Source organism: Myxine glutinosa, chromosome 5, assembly GCF_964187855.1.
Source record: "Myxine glutinosa chromosome 5, kmMyxGlut1.1, whole genome shotgun sequence".
Taxonomy (NCBI): Eukaryota; Metazoa; Chordata; class Myxini; order Myxiniformes; family Myxinidae; genus Myxine; species Myxine glutinosa.
Window position 1 is genome coordinate 164,960,909 of NC_136265.1, and position 20,316 is coordinate 164,981,224.

At 44.7% G+C, this 20,316-nt stretch overlaps 1 protein-coding gene across 3 annotated transcripts in view; it reads right to left on the minus strand.

Annotated features, from left to right (window-relative positions):
- The window catches only part of LOC137426793 (uncharacterized), a 132,773-nt gene extending 123,805 nt beyond the window's left edge, over window positions 1-8,968 (minus strand). For 2 of the 3 annotated variants that reach the window (XR_010984402.2, XM_068115689.2), the window contains exons 1-2: window positions 8,878-8,968; window positions 1,781-1,862 (exon numbers count right to left, since the gene is read on the minus strand). The gene's annotated coding sequence lies outside the window, so the exon portion shown is untranslated. Of the gene's footprint in view, window positions 1-1,780; window positions 1,863-8,399; window positions 8,652-8,877 lie in introns of those variants that run through there. The other variant, XR_010984403.2, reaches the window with a different exon arrangement.
- Window positions 8,969-20,316: the final 11,348 nt, after the last annotated feature.

Below are 20,316 nucleotides of genomic sequence, written 5' to 3' on the forward strand. Positions count from 1 at the left end.
GGTTGCGAGAGGTACACTTCTCATTTTCCTCAAGAACTTCATGTTGGACATATTGAAAACGCAAGGTGCTTGATTGACGGAGAGATGAAAGGGGGGAGGGGTGGGAGGGAAATACACTTTGCAAATATAAGGGAGCACTGCATGGTTGTTAAACGGGTCTCGGAACATGGAAAGAACGGTTGCACAAAGGACACACAGCAAGAACGCACAACCCACAAGGGTGCCAGAGGCAAAAAAAAATCCAATCTCAAAGAGCAGATGGCCCCCAGCAGAACAGAATCACACCCTGTTACCCTACCTACCGCACATGCACAACTTGCATGTGCCCACAAGCACGCACGCGCACGCACGCACGCGCGCGCACGCACGCGCGCGCACGCACGCACGCACACACACACACACACACACACACACACACACACACACACACACACACACACACACACACACACACACACACATCCCCAAGTCTGGCCACAAAATAAATAAATAAATAAATAAAATGGAGCAAATAAAAATGGTTTTACATAATCAGCTCAAAGTACCCCATCTTACTTAAAGTACCCCCAAAAAACTACATTTTCTCCTCCCATAGCAACACAAATGTATGTAGCACAACTCAGGAGACGAGTGAGCGGTATTCAATGACAAAGGACAGACTATAACCGAAACAGGCCCGGACTGGGGGGGGTCGGGGGCCCACGACCCACGTGGCAGGTGTCGGCCCCCGACATGCGGTGTCCATGCCTATGTACAAAGGGCCCCAATGCGCTGCATGCACAGGCCTTTAAGAGCAAGCTGTACGTAATTGTGTGTGGTGCAGGCCCGGAAATGTCAAAACGAAGGTTACTGACTTGAAATGAGATAGAAAATAATGTATAATCAGTTATGAGGTTAGTTACCTACACAACACCGAAAATTCGGTTCGATTCCGACAACTTTGAAAATTTGACCTTTGTGACCTTCAAAGGTCAAAGGTCGAAGATTCTGAAATTTGTTGGAAAACTTGTATTTCATGATGTATGTGATAATATAAGATCATGTTCGACATTTCACCCTATCAGGAAGTGAACAATGTAATAAAACCATCAAAAATCGACTTTTCTAAATTTCGTGACCTTGTGACTGAGGCGAAAATTAAAAATCGAGCTCCATGGGGCTAGAAACATGACATTGGCCTAACCAAATACCGAAACCCCTGTGAGATTCCACCAACTCCCTCGGAGAAGATGTAGCTTGAACTCGATTACCCCCTAAAAAGACATCTTTTTTGGGCGTGGCTCCGCCCACAATGGGCGCAATACGCTCACTCTCGGCAGGACACAACTAGATCATGATATCAACCTCCCACCCAAGTTTCATCAAGATCGGGTGATATCATCGGGTAGCTATGCAGCGGACACACACACACACACACACACACACACACACACACACACACACACACACACACACACACACACACACACACACACACACACACACACACACACACACACACACACACACACACACACGACGAATATAGTGGTCACTCTGTTTCATAACTCATGAACCAATTATTCATGAACAAAACTACTCATAAAACAAGAGATTCTTTCTTATTTTTGTTTTCTTTTTTCTGCTTCATTAATCCTGCACCTTCGGTGCTCCACGTCGACAACTCATTATCAATGGTCGAAGCTCAACCGTGAGCCTTGAGCCATATGCGAGTGGAAGGAAATGCATCAAACGAGGCCCTGACTTCCGCACCAGATTTCCCCGAGCGTGAACCACTTACCAGACATTTGCAGCGTGTATTCAAGGCATTCAGATTGAAAATCCGAGCAGGAAACAGTCTCCTCTTTCCAACATGTTGATTACTGCAACAGAAAGAGCAGATTGCAAGCTGACAGCAAAACAGTACCGCCGTAACTGGTAACGCATGGGAGCATCACGAGGCGCGTGGCCTGCATTTCCTAATGGCTCGGCATCTGCTGCAGACTCGGAAGGCCAAGGTTCAAATACAATATCCGACGCGTCTATTGTGTCGCAATGCAATTCTCCGTGCAAGCACTTGAATGTGCTTTAGCCACTATAAAGTAATAATAACTATGTACAGAGGAAGCTTTGCATGAAAATGGAAATAAAAATCAGACGTGTAGTCCAGGTAAAAAATCAGGTTTAAAACGTGGGCAGACTGGCCATCCCAAATGCCATAATCGCTTGCAAACTCGGTGTGTGTGATATAGGATAAACTCCCTACGTCTTTCATGTGCATCTCATCCTGTAAACATTTCCCGACAAAATGTCCATCAAGTACAGAATTAGCAGAAAATGTATGAATCACCACTGTTCTTCTTCGTTGTGCAGCACAAGGCTGCGCGGTAGCATCATTGGCCGATGATGCATCGACCTCTGCTGGGTAGGGCAGGAATATATAATATGGCCAATGGTGCCGGTAATGGCTCACCTACTCTTCGTGAAGGACACGATGGGATCTTTAACGTCCACCAACGAATGCTGGCAGACCGGACGTCCGTTCAACGTCCTTCCGAAGAACGGCACACACATTGATGAATCGACCTGTTTGCGAAAATCCAGGATGACAGTTTACAGCTGGGTCGGGATTCGAACGCAGGCTGGGTGGCTTAGAGGTACCCGAGGTAAACCAATTATAGGGAGGCCTTCATCCTGCAACTGACCAAATAGGCTGGTTAAGTAATTTTATGAAACCATATATGGTTATAATCAGGTGCCTTGTGTTGGCTTAGCGGTTAGGGTGCCGGCTTGGGATCCAAGGATCCCGGGTTCGAATCCCGGTGGATCGCTGAATTAACACCAGGGGGGTTGACTCAGCCCGTCATCCTCCGAGGTCAGCAAATTGAGTACCAGTTCACTGGTAATTCCCTGTGTGTCGCAAGAGGCGACTAACAGGGTTGGCAGCAGGAAGGGCATCCGGCCATAAAACATTGCTTCAAAAAGGGACCACGGTGCCCGAATAAAGGCCAACCCCTGCTCTGCGGGGAAAAATGGCCTCTAAGGGTGGTACATACATGGTTATAATCACTCACCTGTGAGGCATCAAGCAGGGGTTCAAATCTCGTCACAGCTACAAACTGTCGTCCTGGCTTTTCGCAGGCAGGGCGAGTTATTGATGTGCACGCCATCCCACGGATCGACATTAAACTGCACGTCCTCTCTACCAGCATTGATGGACGTTAAAGACCTCAAGGTGTCCTCCGTGAAGAGTAGGCAAGCCACCACCAGTAGGCAGGGCTAACTACCACCAGCACTATGAACAAATTACAATTTCCTGCTCTAACAACCTAATGAAGCAGTTTTGACACAAAAGTTCAGTTTTTTTGGTTGCAAGTCGCTATTCTCATGCAGAAACGTGTGTGTTTCATCAAATAGTGTGTATTATGCTTGAAAACAGGAAAATAACATATTTGACAAGAAACCATTTTAGTGCCAAACCAATCTTGTTTGCCAAATAGAAGCAGTTTTGACACAAAAGTTCAAGTTTCTTTGGGTTGCAAGTCGCTATTCTCATGCGAGAATATGATAATATGATTCTCATAATATGAGAATATATGAGAATATAGCGATTCTACCACTGGGAATGCAATGGCAAACCACCCAACATAACTCCTGCCAAGAAACTGCTTAAGCAGCACAGACTGTGGATAGAAGAGTAAATTCATAGATTTGCTTAAATTATCAGCGGTCTTCGACATTTTTAAGGACAGCATCGTCATGGAAATGGTAACTCGGCAGTCAAAGGCAACACAAGACAGCTTGATGGCATCACAAGGTGAACCCGGAATTATCGGATCACAAAGCACAACCTAATAGAAATACCATTGGCTAACACAAAGCACATGTACGAAACGGTCTATTCCAAGATTCCAATTTCGAAATTCCACACACAAAGGCGAAAATGGATCCCCACAGATATTAAATATACTGTACACAACATTCTTATTGTAAATCGTAATTATATATATATATATATATATATATATATATATATATATATATATATACGTATATATATATATATACGTATATATATATATATATATATATATATATATATATATATATATATATATATATATATATAAAAATAAAAGAGAGGTGGCCATGGTGTTCATGATGCATGAGATTATGAACTATGAACACGGCTGACACAAAATACCTTGCAGTAAAAGCAGGTGTCACCCCCAAACATTTTACTTTACATGGGAGTAGCAACTGCACAAAGTTCCGATTCAAGACACATCGAGGAACCGGGCCCTCGTCCCTAGTTGACTGCAACCAGACCACAATGGACCCTCAGCCCACTTTCCTGCCCACGGTTAATATCACCACACACAAAGGCCAATTAATATGCAAATGTGATGGTAATTTATGCATGGCAGTTTTTGCTTAAAGTCAAAAGACAAACCCATTAAGCAAATAGTCCAAACCCGAAACATTTGTGCATTATAATATTCGGTGCTGAGGACGAAAGTGGTGGGTGGGAGGTGGGCAGGACCAATGAATTATTCAAACATAAACACCACCAAAATTAGTGAGAAATGGCACCATAATTTTTCACCTAAATTGATGAATGTAGAGAAGAGGAAGAGGAGGAAGCGGAAGAAGAAGACTAAAAATGTACACATGCAAACATCTCATACATGTTCGTGAGTGGAAAATTGGTAAAGGGAGAAACAAGAGTTTTAACTTTCACCAACCCACTCTTCCCCCCCCCAAAAAAAATCTAGATTCTAGACCATGCCGCAACGGATAAAATTGACACATTCCATGGACTTCCTGCCAACATGGACGTTCGTTGTCCCGTATGAATGGCGTCGACCCCAGCATAACGAGTGGATCAGCGCACACCACACAGCATGCCAAAGAGCTGCTTCGTCACTCACACAGACAGCACAGGCTGTGGGAAATCCCCCCTTTACCCAACCTCCCCCATCATTCCCTACACCCATCCTCTCTCCTACCACAACAAGCCCCTTCAAGCAATCTGCCACCTACCCCAGCAGTCTGCTTCAAACAGTCTACCTCACCCAACCACCCTCCTACCCCACCACCCCTTCACCGCCTTTACCTGCCCTACACCTCCAAACTTCTTCACACGAAACGAGCATCTGGGTAACACTCGTCCAGCACGAGTTCTGCGCCCCTCAGACACCAACCATGAAAAGGACTCAATTTGTCCTTCAATGCCCCTCCTCCACTCTCCAATCCCCAATCCCCAATCCCCTTGTTATTGTCATCTCAAAATCCACTCAACATTCCACCCCCTCCTCCATCAAACTTTATTCCTCATTTTTCATTATCAAACTTCTTCAATCGCTCAATACAACTCCGCCGCCGCTATTCTCATTCATCATCTATTCATCCTGGCCCCTCAATCTATTTTCTTTTTTTACTTTACATTTACCCCCATTCCTCATTTGCTAATTCTTTCTTTCATCGTCCATCCCCTTCCCTAAACTCCATCCCTCTGCTTTCATTTTTTGTTTTACCACCCTCCCCCCCCCTTCCTCACCCAATCCCTCTCCACCGACTCCACTTTCTCTTGCAGTTTATTTTTCTACCTTTTCCTGCTCTTCAATGGGCTCAACTGTCTTGATGCCACCAAACTCTTTCTTCATTTCAAGACAATACCCCTCCCCCCTTCCCCCGATCCCATTATTTATTCAATCATTCTTCCTCATTACCATTTCCTCTCCTCGATTCTTCCCATCCCATCCATCCCCATTAACACCCGTTTTGTCCACCCCATTGTCATTTCTCCCTCCATATCATTCTTCACGATGAAAATATCTTCTTTGGTGAACATCCCCATGCTTTTACAGCTTGTATTCTTCACCACCACCACTTCCATTTCACAATTGTCCGTCTCGATGTACTTTCCGAAAACAAACGAAAAGCAACAAAAAAAAAACTACTTTCCGACAATTTCATGCTCTCATACATTCGATACCCTGCTGCGCGTCATCAGTAGTTGGTAGCTGTTAGAGATCTCACGGGGGCTTTTGTGAATAGTAGGCGAGTTACCTCTAGCACACTGAACAAAGTAATAATACCTGTCGCCTTCGGCCATACGGCAGGCCTGGCCGGCCGTTTCGTGAAAGACTTGGGCCAAACATTCCCCTCAGAAGACAAACGGTGGGAATAATTGGGGAAGTAGTAGTCATACCAACACAGTAGTAGATAGTGACTTTATCATCATTCAGTTAAGGCTAAACATCGAATACCCTTATAACTACCTCTGTTACCTGTGATCGATGTATGTTATGTTTTCACCCCTGTCTGTCTGTCAGAAGGTAATGGGCAGATGAGGTGTGTAACGAGAACGAATTGATTAGATTTTGGTGAAGATCCGGATACTATAATTTGAATTATTTTTTAAGTGATTCTTCACCATTGAGTGATGGGACCAAAAACAATATACAGCAAGATATTTTAAAAAGTTATGGACGGATTCATGCGAAACTTGGTGGACAGCTTTAGTGTGTGACAAGGACAAATCGATTTCAATGCTGGTGAATATCTGAATCTGGACCCGGATATGAGTTTTTTTGTTGTTGTTTTTTAAAGCGATTCTTCATCATTGAGGGATAGAGCCAAATAAAACATATACAACATGATATTTCAAAAAGTTGTGGACGACTTATATCAAAACTTAGTTGGGCGAAAAGAACAAGCAGATTAAATTTTGGTTCAGGTCCGAATCCAGATCCGGCCTATCAGTTGGATACAAAACGTAAACTGTTCAGCCTGGTGGAGGTGTGCGCTCTACCGGGTGCCGATCTTCTATTGGTGTTAAACATACACATGGATTTAAAATCGAGCAAAATGCTGATAACGACGACATAAAATGAGGCTGAACAAGGTTGGAGGCCATTTGGCCCATCATGCGTGCGCTTTGTCCACACTCAGGCTTCATATTTCCGCAGCTTGCGATGATTAGAGGTAACCAATCAGATGATAGTATGACAACAGTGGGTACATTTCCCCAGCATTCGCAAGCAAAACACAATTGATCAAAACAACCATTTCCACCTTTAAATAAAAAGGTGCAAGTGATGCTCCCCAAAACGGGATCGTTTCAAATGACCGGAATAATGCATTGCTCCGGTCCTCGGAGGTCGCCATTGGTCGCATGCACCTGGACGAGTCCTGTCGTCTGATCTTTTATCACCATACTGCGACAAGGAATGCGAGTAGCGGAACCTTACTTACACTCGTGTTTACTTCTTGGTGTCATCATAAATTTATGTTTGATCATGAACTCGTATTGAAAAGAGAGGATGTTTGGATGATAGTGTATAGTGTTTTCACCCCCGTTTGTCTGTCTGTCAGTTTGTCTGTCCGTCTGCCAGCACGATACGGGGTGTGTAACAAGGACGTATCGATTCGATTTTGGTGAATATCTGAATCTGGATACGGGTTGTTTTTATTTAATTTTCAAGTGATTCTACAACGTTGAGAGATGGGGTCCAAAACGAGATATAGCATGATATCTCAAAAAGTTGTGGATGGATTCGGACAAAAGTTGGTGGACATGTTGGGTGTTTGACAAGGAAGAACCTATTCGATTTTGGTGAATATCTGAATCTGGATACGGGTTGTTTTTATTTAATTTCCAAGTGATTCTACAACGTTGAGAGATGGGGTCCAAAACGAGATATAGCATGATATCTTTAAAAAGTTGTGGATGGATTCGGACAAAAGTTGGTGGACATGTTGGGTGTTTGACAAGGAAGAACCGATTCGATTTTGGTGAATATCTGAATCTGGATACGGGTTGTTTTTATTTAATTTTCAAGTGATTCTACAACGTTGAGAGATGGGGTCCAAAACGAGATATAGCATGATATCTCAAAAAGTTGTGCATGGATTCGGACAAAAGTTGGTGGACATGTTGGGTGTTTGACAAGGAAGAACCGATTCGATTTTGGTGAATATCTGAATCTGGATACGAGTTGTTTTTATTTAATTTTCAAGTGATTCTACAACGTTGAGATGGGGCCAAAAACGAGATATAGCATGATATCTCAAAAAGTTGTGGATGGATTCGGACAAAAGTTGGTGGACATGTTGGGTGTTTGACAAGGAAGAACCGATTCGATTTTGGTGAATATCCGGATCCAGATCTCGCCCATCAGTGGGATACAAACCATAAATTGTTCAGCCTGGTGGAGGTACGCTCTCTACCTGGTGCAGGTGTAGTTCGAGTTCGAGGACCCTCTCCCATTGGAAAATGATTCCTTCGTTACATCAGTCGTTCGTTCTATTGTATTGGTTGGTCAGTCAATCAGTCATTCATTCCATAAGGCATGTCAGTAATCTGTAGTATGAAGTCAAACAAAACTCTTAACAGACAAAACGCTTCATTTCACCTTCAGACATCAGACGAGGCTAATGATGAACTTCAGACATCCGATTGAATGATGATAAAAGACAAGTTCAGAGCACATATCGCAAGGATAGAAAAGTAGATTCCGGCGACGACATCGCCGTTCCTTCCTAATGACATGTCACGTGCTCTCCTCAGAATTCCTCCTTCTTTTCCCGATCTTTCGGTGAACGTTTTATTCCTTTTTATTCCTCTAGAGGACAGAAAGCAAACGCAGGTAACGCAGGTAGCCTTCGGCCTCCAAATTTCAACGCGGCCCTTTCCTTGGACCAACAGACGTATCGATTCTTGGCCCGAGGCGCCGCGACGGGCATCTCCCACGGGCCCGGGCCTACACACGTCGAGATAGCAAAACGCCAAAATGAGACGATATCCTTAATCTTAGGTTGTGTGGCCTCATTCCTCTCTTGGTGTTGGAAGGAGAATAACATCCAAAAGTACACAGTGAGGTGCGAACTCACCTCAAACGTAGACCGCACGAAGAAACCTCGCACGACTCCGCTGCACAATGCCGCATCACGTGACTTGTTTTTTTTTTTTCCTCTCGCTCTCTCTCTCTCTTCACCCCCCTCGATTCTCTCTTTCTGACTTTCATTTCGATTATCAAATCAAACTCCGTTCCGTATTTCCCACATCATTTATGTACCCGATTTGTGAAATGCATTGATCCAAATTCAAATGAGAGGACCAGCGTTACAATTTTTATACAATTTATACACCGTCTAAAACGCTTGCTGTTCGGGAAAATGGGTACGGCATTTTTTAAATTTAAATATTAACAATAATTAAGCTTTGCAGTTCAATGCTAGGTGTTTCCTCTAATTATCGATTTGATATCCGATTTAGTTTGGCTTGGTGGAGAAGCGGTTGAGGTGCTGCATCATGAGGCACGCACTTCATGACTGTCATTGGTTGACTTCATGACTTTTTATTTCTTTACTTCTTCATGACTTCATGACTGTCTTTAATGGTTGGTGTCTTGGCTCAGATAATTTTACCGATAGATTAAGTAGATTGGGCCAGTTATAGGTGATGACTTCTTTAATGATTGTCTTGATTCGTCATACTGTCATGGCGTCATGCATCAATCACGCAGTATCAATTAAAGCTAGTCCTTATAGAGAAAGCCTTCCTGCCACTGAAGCATGAAATGATTACAGCTTTTCCTTTCCAACATCTTGTCTATGATACTGCATACAGAAGATGGTGGTTGACGGTCAATTGCATCTCACCCTCTCTCCCTGCAAGTGCAACCCTTAAGGCCTGAAAAAGACCCAGTCTGTGTATCCATTCTTTAAAAGGCCAAAACGTAAACACCATGGGTTCGCCTGAAATAAGACCTTGCCAATTCCCTTTGTCCACCCTTCAAGTCATGGTGGCAACTGCTCAAGGTCACCACAGCTCACGAATGACGGAATATTTGAAAAATGTGCTTGGTTGCACAAGCTCGAGGGTTCATAATCCTTCCCTCCATGTCCCTTGTCTCTGTAGAGCTATATTTCTTAGAGCAAGCCGTGAGCTTTTCAAGACGTCATGGTGTCTTTGGACTTTAGGACCACAGTCAGCCACTGGAAGAGGTTCAGTCTCTCTAAACTATCGGCCTCACCACCAGCCATGGCTTCCACTAGTCCAACAACATAGCAAATCTCCCCTCCAAAGCCAGCCACACAACTAACATCCTCCATCGTTAGAAGTCATTCTTTGCAAAATTATAACTACGGTAGTCAAGGGCTACAAACAACAAGGCCTGTGTACATAACTCAGTAGAATATTGCCCTCTGCAATGGGGTTATGGTGCTCCAACATCACATCTGTCTCTCCTGAATATGGTGGAATATGTATCATGTCGAGTCTCCTCGGGCAGTGATGGCGTGCCAGACTCCACGATCCTCTATACACGACCTGATTTCTGCAGTGGTCGCAAGACCTGTGTTCCGCCTCAGCTGGTCGACATATGTCAAGTGACGCCCCCATCTCGAGGCCTGTCCATGCTCCCGGTTCCCAGAGCACCAGCTTACTAACTGAACTGCTAGGTCCTTATGCCATACGCAGTGTCCTGCCATTCGTAGCCTCAGAGTCCTGATATTTTGAGAGACACGTGGTAGTCCTCTATACAGTTATTTCTGAGATGATCTCTCCATGTCGCATTCAGGGCCATCCGTATGTATAGCTTGACATTATTGGCATCTCCCACAATGAGGCTGAAGCCCAAGGCCTGTTGTGATCCCATCAGTCACATGTCAGTGGCCTCTATTTCTTTCCTCTTCTCCTCGGGTTTAGTTCCTCTGCTCTTTCAGCCCTCAGATCCTCCAAAATGCATGGGTTCTTCCACTAACCCCTCCTCGTTAAACTCCAAAATCTTTAAGTTTCATTGCACACTTCCACTCTTTTCTTCCCTCTTTTCTCCCATTTGTAGAACTGCTTTCCGGAAGTGGTTACACAAGGGACGGATGGGGTTGCACATGGATACGCTACGCAGAAGGCCATTCAGCCCATCAAGCTTGCGCTACATCTCTACCACATTCATTTAAACCAGCAGTTTATCAACTTCAATTCACTTGCAGAGAGGATCTGTGGAGATGGAGGATTTCTGATGAGAACAGTAGGGCAAGCACAGACATCACCAGTGTATAACACATATAAAACACTAACTGGAATACCTCGAGTTGCCCGATGCTGTACGCATTTGTAGTTGTTGCTGTTGGCCTTTTGAAGAAATCAAATTTTGATATTTTTAAAATATATATTCATGAGGGCCGGAAACACTTGCCTACACCGGACACCCACTAAGGAATGGGCTCAGGGATCTTTAGCATTACCTTTCCCATAGCTATGGAATTCTTGGCTTCATGGTAGTTACTCATTGCATGTGGGCTGGCGGTAGAACTACCTGAGCCCACATCCCAGAATACACTTTATAGCGGCCTCTGCTGGCCCCAAAATGGAAGTAACCTTAACATGTGGTAGCTTAAAAGCTTGCCCAGATTCTGAAGTATCTACACCTAAATTTCTGGGCATCTATATGCTGCGGTTCAGCCCTAAAAGCCGAAAAAACAAACGCAGATACACTTGAAGCTATTTATAAGATTTATAATCCCCTAGTAGTCCTTGAGCCAACCGGCCATTTTTTTAAGTGAATGCTCCGGGGGGGGGAGTAATTCTCATTATGATTTTCCATTAGACCAATGTCTCAAGTGTCAGAAAAGGTGTGATGGACATCTGAGAACGGTAGCTTAGTGCCCGGATGGACGCCATCTTTGAAACCACCCAGCTCGAAAATGCCCATTTGGTGGGGTACATTGTTGCACGTGTATCTGGACTTCTATACTAGCTATCGATGTGCGGTTGACGACTAAATATACGTCCGATGTGTACCGTCTAAATAAAAAATAATATGAAGCATTTTGTTTTAGATTAATTATTATAAAAATCAATTATCGAAAAAAAATCATATATTTTTCAATATTTTATTATTAGACTTGTACTTTTTTTAGTGAAACAACACTGGTATGATTTTCCAAATTATGCATTGTGCTACACCGTTTATCTGTCTATAAAAATAACTCAAAAACTAAAACATATCATCCACCACGAGTGTACACAAAAAATATATGAAAAGGCATGCACTTTCCACAAACCGAAACTATGTCAGTTGGAATTTCCCGCCGATAAATCAACCCACAGAACCCAGTGCCGAAAGTGACGTCAGTCTATTCTATATCTATATTCTATATTCTATATCTCAGTCTGAGATTTGTTGCGGTGACCTGATTAATTTCTGAGGGGGGGGGGGGGGTGGGTGGCTTAAGAACTAAAAGTGAACATGTTAGATGGCGCCACATACAACTCTATTATAGAGTTGTATTGTGGCGCCATCTAACATGTTCACTGACTTGGATGAGTATGTCTATGTAAGCTGGCGAGCTTTTCGGATATCGGAGTAATCTAACGTCAGTCTTTTTGTTCTTTTAGCTGAGATGGCCGGTGTCGAGGCGAAACGGGCGAAGATTGAACCTGAGTCCGGAACGTGCATCCTGTGCAGCAAGAAGTCGCCACTCTCTGAACTAAGCAAGGCAGCGGGCAACAGTTCTTGGAAGACATTGTGTGACGCAGCCGCAGTTAGAAACTTTTATCCAATTCTAAAGCTAGTCCAAGAAGGCGCAGTTGAACTTCCTAATATTCCAATATTATACCATAGGGCTTGTAGATCAGACTTCACTCACAAAAACCACCTAGCTACTTTGACCAATGCAGCTAGAAGTTCTTCAGTTGATACTAGCGATGCGGTGCGACGGCGATCATCACGGGAAGAGACAGGATCAACTTCAACGGTCTACGATGATAAATGCATTTTTTGCCAGCGTGCTTCAAAATTCATAAAAGGCAGTCGTACCCGTGAAACAGTTGTCTTGGCTGTTGAACTTCGAGCAGATAAGACAATAAGAGATGCTGCGACAGCTCGCAATGATGAGAGAGTTTTGGCATTGACTACACGAGATATGGTTGCAGCTGAGGCTCACTACCACTTCTCCTGCTATAGAAACTACACACGGCCCCAAAAACCTCAAGTAGAAACTGACATTGAAGATAATATCGAGAAAAAAGAAATGATACGATGTATATTCAATTTCATTCGCACTGACTTGTTCTTGAACCCGAGGATTGTTCCAATAGTTGATGTTGCAACAGATATCCTGTCTTCAGATACATTTTCAGTTGATGTTCGTGACTCCATCAAGAAGAATCTGCAGCGCACATTACAAAGAGAGTTTGGAGAATCGCTCATCTTCTTCAATGTGAAACACCGTGTATACTTGATGCCCGATAATCTGACAAAGCGAGAGATTGCTGCAGAGTGCGTAAACCTGAAAGCAGAAGTGAAAGCATTTGAACGAACGGACGGTGAAAGTAACATTGTGCGTGCAGCTACTTCACTGCGACACCAGATCAAAGATGCTCATTACAATGAACGTTGGCCGCCTCAGCCAGCAGAACTCACTTCAGATTACGTGAAGATACCAGATTCTCTTCGTGTATTTCTGCATACTTTGATTTGCGGGAGTGGGGGTAGCTCTGCGCGTGCCGACACACTGGTATGGTCGATGGCTCAAGATATCATCAATGCTGTACACCGGGGTACCATCAGAACATCGAAGCATGTCCTACTTCCGTGGGTCATGAAAACGCTCACCGGTAATACAGAGGTCATCAGAATATTGAATCGACTCGGGCACGGATGTTCGTACACAGTTCTGGAAGAAATCGAGACAGCGCTATGCATAGACAAATTAGCAAGTGTGGAGAAAGATACAGTACCACTTCCGTCACATGTGCACCCTTCGGTCCCGACTGTATTAGCATTCGATAACATCGACAGGCTAGAGGAATCGCTGAGTGGTGGCGGAACATCGCATCGCGTCAACGGTATCATCGTCCAACCGAAGTCGCAGTCGTGTTTGCCGCCCCAACCTCCATCGGCAGTATCCAAAGCAGATAAGAAGCGATCTATCCCGTCATCCAGCGATTTAGTTCCAATATACAGCGGTGGGAAACGAGAGGGCCCACCTGCAATCAAGCCTGCAGATCTTTCTGACACTCTTGCAGGCGCAACATCCCTTGCGCAGCGCCGAAATCACGTATGGATTATGACTCGCATGCTGGAACCATGCGACCAGACAATCAGTTCGTGGACTGGTTTCAACATCATGACTAGAGATCGTGTTCAGGTGACGGAAGATGTAGTTGGCTACCTGCCGACTATAAACGCGCCTGCCACAGATATGGCAACAGTGCAAGAAATCCTCAGAGAAGCTCTGAACATCATGTCATCACTTCAGCTTGAGCGTATACCGGTGGTGCTAGACCAGGCACTATTTGCTAAGGCGACCGAAATTGCATGGAAAGATGTCGATCGATATGGAAGAATCGTGCTCATGATGGGGAACTTCCATACCATCTGTAACTTCATGTCGAGCATTGGGAAAATGTTTGGAGATGCAGGCCTTCGGGATGTAGCTGTTGAGTCAGGAGTAATCGCTGAAGGTTCCATCAACAGGGTTCTGGAAGGCAAGCAATACAACCGTGCTGTGCGACTCCACAAGTTGATGTACGAGGCACTAATGCGCATCATTTGGAAGGGCTTCCAGGTGTGGATAGAAAGCAATCATCCTGACAAGGAACCCCAGATTCGAAGCACTGACCTCAAAATTCGCAGCATCAAGGAGGTTGTTTGCCACCAGACTCTCGCTGCTGCTCTCGATGATGATTCATGTGTACAGAGCTTTGACATGTTCGCGAAATACCTACATTTTCTGCGAACCAAACATGGAGACCTGGCTCGCTTCTGGATGATGTATATTGATATGGTAGAGACCCTGCTGGGGTTGATTCGTGCGGATAGAGAAGGCGACTGGATGCTTCACTTGGCTTGTGTCAGAAGAGTGATCCCTTGGTGTTTCGCAATGAACAAGGTGAACTATGCTAGATATCTACCAGTGTACTATGCACAGATGACGCAACTCCACGAAACATGCCCCGAGTTGTACAGGCATTTCAATCAAGGCTACTTCTCCGTACAGCTTAGACCAGGGAATCCATTTGCCAGAATCGCTGTTGATCAGACAACAGAAGAAACAGTAAACAAAGATACGCAAACAGCTGGAGGAACACGAGGTTTTAGTCTTCGACAAGGGGCTGTGTCACGATACTATCTAACTGCAGAAAATCGGGCTACTGCACTGAGGCAACTACGAGAAACTATCCTTGTGAATGGCAGCGACACATCTCACGCCAAGCACCCTGACTTGTCTACTTCTCGCATCAAACGTGATGAGTCTGGCGTCACAGCTATCTGTGATCTACTGGAAAATGACTGGACCAATCCATTCGCCGATGATCCGTCATGTCTTCTCAGTATATCTACCGGAGCGGCTGCGAGGGAGGACGTTTCTAATGACCTACTCAACACCCTGCAAAAGGGGGAAGCGGCGTATCAAAGCTTCCAGAAACGTCTTGAAGAGGGAACAGGCTTTCATGACACATTGAACAAGCTAAACTTGAAGACCTTTGGTAAGATCAAGCAGAAAGTTGTGAAGGGCACAAACAAGGAGATCGTCCTGAGAGCTGACAGACAACTGTTTGCCACCATGATACTCATCGCCAAGACAAGGAACCTCGACATGCAACTTGTCCTTTGTCACCCACTAGGGCCGTTACCATGGTCTTTGGCAAACGTTGATGGGTCAATGAAAAAAACGAACAAAGCTGCACTTGCGAAACACATGGAAGGTCTTGTGGAACCAGCCGAGAACGTTGACAAGCGAAGTGCAACAATAATTGATGCGATGGCTCTCATACAAAAGATGCATGGCGAGAACGACACGTTCGAAGAACTATCTGACCGCATCCTTGCTGCAGCGCTTCACGCTGGTCAAGGCAGTGAGCGCATCGATGTTGTCTTTGACACATACACAGAAGAATCCATCAAAGCAGCTGAGCGTGTGAACCGCGGTTCAAATGAAGGCATCAGTTTCAGCGAGATCAGACCCGCACACAAAATCATGAACTGGCGGCGTCTCCTTGCTTGCAGCCAGACAAAGGAGAAACTGGTTGTGTTTCTGGCGGAGTCGTGGAAACATGAAACAAATCGCGAAAAGCTAGGCAACAGAACACTGTATGTCACCTGTGGTGAAAAATGTCTGGTACTGACCCGCGATAGGTGGAAGTTGGTGCAAGCACTCGAATGTAGCCACGAGGAAGCAGACACGCGTATGTTTCTCCACGCAAAGCACGCCGCTACCCACTACAAGACGATCATCTTAGTGGCAAATGACACCGACGTTCTGATCATCAGTCTTCATCTCAGCAGAACCATCGATAGTCAGCTCTTCATCAGACGAGGAACAAAGGTTCGAGTCAGAATGATCGACGTTGGAAAGTTGGCTGCGGTATTGGGGTCTGGAGTTTGCAGTGCATTGCCAGGGCTTCATGCATGGAGCGGGTGTGACACTGTGAGTGCTCTGGCTAGCCAAGGAAAGATAAAGGCTTTGAAGCTTGTGCAAGCGAATGAGCTGTATCTTCAAGCATTCACAGATCTGGGATCTTCGTGGAATGTACCAACAGACGTCTTCAATAGCATTCAGGCCTTCACGTGTCAGCTGTACGCCAAGAACACGAAGATCGTCGGTGTTAATTCGCTCCGTTATCACATGTTCTGTGCAAAGAAGGGCCAGATCGAATCTGGACAATTGCCGCCTTGTGAAGACTCCTTGATGCAGCATACGCTTAGGGCCAACTATCAGGCGGCTATCTGGCGACGCAGCCTTGAAAACCTACCAGACGTCCCAACACCATCAGCAGGACATGGTTGGGAACTCGATGATGGCGGTTCGCTCACAATCCGATGGATGGCGGGTCTACCAGCTCCAGATGTCGTCTTGAATCTCATCTCATGCACATGCAGAAGGACGTGTCGACCGTCAGATTGCTCCTGCATACTGAATGGGTTGAAGTGCACTGTTGTGTGTAAGCTGCAGGGATGCTCCAACATGGTGCAGGATGATGCTATCGTGGCTCAGGATGCCAATGACTCTGATGGCGACTCTGATGATTAACTTTGTGTGCACTGTATATTGTATAGCATATGTTGTTCTCTATTATAATGCAGGCCAAATTGCCTGAAAATCTTTATAGACAGATAAACGGTTTAGCAAAATGTATAATTTGGAAGATCATACCGGTGTTATTTGACTAAAACATGACATGTTCAATGATACCTCCGCTTGCTTATTAGGAATATACATCGTATGGTGTTAAAATCAGCTCCATACGTCTTTCCAAACTCTAGTAATGAATAATTAATATAATTGGCGGCCATTTTGAAATCCAAGATGGCCACCAAAGTGCAGATTTCCTATGTAACAATTTCCGCCTGCTTATTAGATATCGTATGGTGTTAAAATCCTCTCCGTACGACATTCCTAACTTGCGTTATCGTCAGAATAGATAATGCCAGCGGCGGCCTAAGTCATTTTATGCCTCTTTACATTTATTTGTTGTAAACTCGTGGTGGATGATATGTTTTAGTTTTTGAGTTATTTTTATAGACAGATAAACGGTGTAGCACAATGCATAATTTGGAAAATCATACCAGTGTTGTTTCACTAAAAAAAGTACAAGTCTAATAATAAAATATTGAAAAATATATGATTTTTTTTCGATAATTGATTTTTATAATAATTAATCTAAAACAAAATGCTTCATATTATTTTTTATTTAGACGGTACACATCGGACGTATATTTAGTCGTCAACCGCACATCGATAGCTAGTATAGAAGTCCAGATACACGTGCAACAATGTACCCCACCAAATGGGCATTTTCGAGCTGGGTGGTTTCAAAGATGGCGTCCATCCGGGCACTAAGCTACCGTTCTCAGATGTCCATCACACCTTTTCTGACACTTGAGACATTGGTCTAATGGAAAATCATAATGAGAATTACTCCCCCCGCCGGAGCATTACTTTTGGTCTGGCTCAAGGACTATAGGAGGCATTTCCACAGCAATATTTTAGACACCATTCCTTGGACTTATCAGTTATGTATTTGATTTGAAAGGACAATAGATTGGAGGTTCATTTTATTCACAGGTATTACAAAAGACAACATTCACGATCATATAATAAAATGAAGCCCATCCCTAACCCTAACACCCCGAAACCAACCCTAACCCTCACATTCAAATCCTAACCTTCACATTCAAACCCAAACACAAACCCAACCCTAACACCCTGAACTCAAATCCAACACTAACCCTAAATCCCCAAAACCAACCTTAACCCACACATTCAAACCCAACACTAACCCTAACACCCCAAAACCAACCTTAACCCAAACATTCAAACCCAACACTAAACCCAACACCCCAAAACCAACCTTAACCCACACATTCAAACCCAACACTAACCCTAACACCCCAAAACCAACCTTAACCCACACATTCAAACCCAACACTAGCCCTAAGACCCCAAAACCAACCTTAACCCTCACACTCAAACCCAAAGCCAACACTAACCATAACACCCCAAAACCAACCTTAACCCTCACACTCAAACCCAAAGCCAACACTAACCCTGACACCCCAAAACCAACCTTAACCCTCACACTCAAACCCAAAGCCAACACTAACCCTAACACCCCAAAACCAACTTTAACCCTCACACTCAAACCCAAAGCCAATACTAACCCTAACACCCCAAAAACCAACCTTAACCCTCACACTCAAACCCAAAGCCAACACTAACCCTAACACCCCAAAACCAACTTTAACCCTCACACTCAAACCCAAAGCCAACACTAACCCTAACACCCCAAAAACCAACCTTAACCCTCACACTCAAACCCAAAGCCAACACTAACCCTAACACCCCAAAACCAACCTTAACCCTCACACTCAAACCCAAAGCCAACACTAACCCTAACACCCCAAAACCAACCTTAACCCTCACACTCAAACCCAAAGCCAACACTAACCCTAACACCTCAAAACCAACCTTAACCCTCACACTCAAACCCAAAGCCAACACTAACCCTAACACCTCAAAACCAACCTTAACCCTCACACTCAAACCCAAAGCCAACACTAACCCTGACACCCCAAAACCAACCTTAACCCTCACACTCAAACCCAAAGCCAACACTAACCCTAACACCCCAAAACCAACTTTAACCCTCACACTCAAACCCAAAGCCAATACTAACCCTAACACCCCAAAAACCAACCTTAACCCTCACACTCAAACCCAAAGCCAACACTAACCCTAACACCCCAAAACCAACTTTAACCCTCACACTCAAACCCAAAGCCAACACTAACCCTAACACCTCAAAACCAACCTTAACCCTCACACTCAAACCCAAAGCCAACACTAACCCTAACACCTCAAAACCAACCTTAACCCTCACACTCAAACCCAAAGCCAACACTAACCCTAACACCTCAAAACCAACCTTAACCCTCACACTCAAACCCAAAGCCAACACTAACCCTGACACCCCAAAACCAACCTTAACCCTCACACTCAAACCCAAAGCCAACACTAACCCTGACACCCCAAAACCAACCTTAACCCTCACACTCAAACCCAAAGCCAACACTAACCCTGACACCCCAAAACCAACTTTAACCCTCACACTCAAACCCAAAGCCAACACTAACCCTGACACCCCAAAACCAACCTTAACCCTCACACTCAAACCCAAAGCCAACACTAACCCTAACACCTCAAAACCAACCTTAACCCTCACACTCAAACCCAAAGCCAACACTAACCCTGACACCCCAAAACCAACCTTAACCCTCACACTCAAACCCAAAGCCAACACTAACCCTAACACCTCAAAACCAACCTTAACCCGCACACTCAAACCCAAAGCCAACACTAACCCCAACACCCTAAACCAACTTTAACCCGCACACTCAAACCCAAAGCCAACACTAACCCCAACACCCTAAACCACAGATTCTTAACCGCCAGTCCGGGGACTGCTGCCAGCCCGCGGAAGGAACGCTACCAGACACCAGTCCATGGAGTAATACCAGAAAAACAAGAATTACTGCAACTCACCCGCTAGCAATGCCCAACGAATGTATATATTGTTGCGGTTTTAGGAACCGGCCCCGAAAGCAATGGCACCCAACATACAGGTCCCTCAGTGTCGTTACTTCCATAGTGTAAGGTCGGAGTAGTTCCTTCCCCTGGTGTAGTTGGTTAGAATGTGATACATATTGCATTGGTGAGGGTGAGAGAGGTTTTCCCCCTTTTCTCCCCATATTTCCTAGGGAGTAATTATGATTTATTTACGAGCTTCATGGCGCGCGCTTTGTAACACGGGCGCGAGTC